We start from the raw sequence: 3430 nt of genomic DNA, 5'->3' as shown, positions 1-3430 counted from the left end.
GAGGAAGCAGCAGCAGCACAGAGGTGTTCTGTGCCCTGCTTTCCTGCACCACACTGGCTGCAGGCAGGAGCTCCCTTCCCACCCTGACACCAGCAAACCCCTGCTGCGGGAGCGACGGCTTGCGCTGGCCCTTCCAAGGGCTGCCATGAAGTCCCACCCAGAAATAAATGAGGTTTTGCCCCCCCCCCCCCCCCCCCCCCGTTGGTTGTGTTCCACCACGTGTATCGGCTTCTGGGAGGCACTTCTAATTCTTCTTTAATGACCCTACCACCCCATCCAGAGCTAAATCCATAAATTCTTCATTGAGACACCCCCCTGAAAAGCCCCTGGGACTGAGTATCCCTGTGACTGGCTCCTCTGCTGCAGTGGATCCCCAAAACCGCTCAGCACCACAGGATATGCTGGGGCCACAGTGCCTTTTGGGGTGCGCAGGGAGGAGGACACCGCTGACACGATGCTGGCTTGGCCCAGCAAGCCCTGATGCCTTCCCGAGTCCGGATGGGCTCAGATCAGTGGGACACAGTGGGATGGCCAAGCCCATGGTGGAGGTGTCAGCAGGACCTGGCAGTGGGGTGGCCAGTGGTGATGGGGCCGGTGCAGGGTGGAGCAGGGCGCACTTGGCAGGGTGCGGGATCCATGCTGGAGAAGGGCTTGCCAGGAAAATGCAATCTGGTTGCATAAAAACATAGTCCCCTCCCGCTCGAGAGCTCCTTACTCAGGTTAAGTCAATACTGCCACATCGCTGCCTGTAGAGGGGCTCACCCCCGTGGAAGGAGCTTGATGGGTGTTTTAGGAGCTTGGGAGGGAGGCAGGGAGTGTGGCTGGGTTGGCTCCAGCCCTGCGGGTGGCTTCCCAGGGGACCACAGAGCAGCAACCCGGGGCTCAGCACCCTCCTATGAGCTCCTATACCCTGAGCAGTATGGAGCCAAAGCCCTCTCTGCAGCATGGGCTCCTACCTGGCAGGACACCCCTACTTCTTAACACTCGAGGCTTCAGTGGCACCAGGTCCAGGTACCAGCATGGGAGGAGCAGGGGGGCACAGAGCACAGAGAGGACCAGCTGCATCAGTAAAGTCATAGAAAGGTTTATTTACTGAATAAATGGTGCAAAAACAAACCCTTCTGAGGCTCCAGAAGATCCCAGCTGGGGAGGAAAGCTCAGCATGCGGCACATGGCACTTTGGGCAGACACTGGAGCTCGGACATGAGCCATCAGAACCCCCAAACTAGAAGCCTGAGGCCCCCCCCCGAAAAGCACACTGTGCAACATGGCTTTGTACAGCGCCTCTGATCTTAAGCCAGCACAAAGACAAAATACCTGGGCAGTTTACATAAGACATAGTTTTCCACTACAACAGAGTTTCTCTCCACCCCATGTTTCGCCCAGCAGCTGCAATTCTGCAGCTCTTAAGGGCATTTGCACACAAAAATGAGCCACGCCAGAGATGTGGGGAGATTAGGAGTGAGCTGGTGCAAGAGAAGATGCAGTGCAAACCCCCCCAGTCCCCATGGAAAAAGACATTTCATCCCAAACACGGCTCACCTCACAAAGGGTTTAAGAATGAGGGGGCTCTGGGATGCATAAAGCTCATGGGGGGGAGGTGGCAGAGGAACAACCAGTCCCCTGAGCACCTGGGTATGTGTTGTCAATAGATATCAGCAGGAATAGAACCATATGAAAATGAGAGTACTTCTTGAGTAAATAAAGATGCTCAGAACTTCATGTGGTAAACTAAAAGCAGTTAGGTTGGGTTTCTCCCTTGCCTTGTTCCGGGATCGGAGCCAGTGTATGCTGCCCAAGGTGGGAGGATGGATTGGGGATGTGGGTGCTGCTGCAGCGATGCTCACAGCCTCCCAACACACTGCAGCACTGGGAAAATCCTCACCCCCACAAAAGATAAGGAAAACCAGGTCTGCATCTCACCTGGGGAGGAGCTCGGCACAGGTGTTTGGCCGTGGCAGGAAATGTGCCAGTCTCCCAACATTAACTGGACCCACAGGGATCAGATGAACGGTTCTTATTCTACATAGAAATCTATTTGGAAGCAGACATTGAAGCTAGGCACCCTGAAGACAAAGCTGTAACCTCAGTTCTAGTTAAACCAAAGTCATCATGGCTGGTAGCTAGTGAAGTCCAGAAATGGCCCCAACCTGTATGGGGCCAGGCCGGCAGCCCCAGGTCAGGGGTGAGCATGTTAAATCTGCCTCTGCTCACCAAAGACCTGAAGGTGCTCAGCTGGACAAGGCCATGGAAAGCCAAAGCAGGGGCACAGCCTGGCTCCAAGCGGATCCAAGGCTTCGCTGCAGGTTTCAGCCTCACAACGAGCTGGCTTCTGATGCCTAATTCACCACTGAGAAGCAGCTGGCAAAGCCAGGGAGCACTTCAGAGCACCCCAATACCACACAGCCTCCCCACTACGTGCCAGAGCACTCAGCCCCTGCAAGGAAACTACTTCTCACCCCCCAAAAGCAGCTGGGAAGGCAACCCTCACTGAACCAGGATAGAGGAAACTCACCCACAGACAGGAACTGGCCTTCACTGTAGCTGCCAGGACCCACAGCCCCCCAACAACCCAAGGCAGGTGCAGCTGGATCCGTGCAGGAATGTCTCCTGGTTGAAGGGTTCCGTGCTCTCTGGCAGAGACAATCGGATACACACAGGGGATTGGGATCAATAGGTCACAGCATGCACTGCCTTACCCACAGAATGAAAATCAGCAGAGGATTTGGGGCTGGTGGGGAAGCCACAATCAGGCCTTTAATCCCACATGGGCACAAAATCCCGGGATAAAAAGGCCAGAGCTGGTCCTAATTGCTGACTGCTGTGTGCTTCTGAGTGTGTGAGCAAAACTTCTTAGGCTGCAGCAAGCCCGGGGTGGGGTTGGGCTGGGCTAGGCCAGGGAATCATCTCTTTGCCTTCTTGCTGCCCAAGCTTGAGCCTCCAGGAAGGATGGGCCCCGCATTTTGAGGGGATCTGCCCCAGCGCTGGCACTGGCTGCAACCTGCAGGGAAGGTGATGCTCCTGGAAGGGAGCCGTGGTTGTTCCCAAAGGCAGAAAACCCCGGGAGGTGCTGGAGCAAAGTAAACCGTGTGGGGGAGGCCGGTAGTGGGGACATCCAGCCTCTCCATGCCTGTGTGTGCCCTGAGCCTATCACCACCGGCCCATCCGAGCTGGCAGCATACACACACACATATATATATATATAACTGACTATCCGTAGGTACACACGGTGTGTGTCTGTGCACTTATACCCTGACTCGGGGAGGAGGTCACTGCTGACCCTGCACGTCTCGGGGTCCCAGTCCTGTCGGAGCCCCTCTCGGGCAGAGCTGAGAGCAGGAGCGCGGGGCTGCACCGGGGCGCTCCTAAGGGCGGGGAGCGCCGAGGGAGGTTCTGCGGGCAGGGGGCGGGGCACCCAGTGGCCGCCTCC

The sequence above is a fragment of the Pezoporus wallicus genome, unplaced genomic scaffold (genome assembly GCF_028554395.1).
Source record: "Pezoporus wallicus isolate ANWC-B61680 ecotype Strahan unplaced genomic scaffold, APGP_CSIRO_Pwel_v1 contig_4012, whole genome shotgun sequence".
In the NCBI taxonomy this organism is placed as follows: Eukaryota; Metazoa; Chordata; class Aves; order Psittaciformes; family Psittacidae; genus Pezoporus; species Pezoporus wallicus.
Note: the sequence above shows the minus strand (reverse complement) of the source record.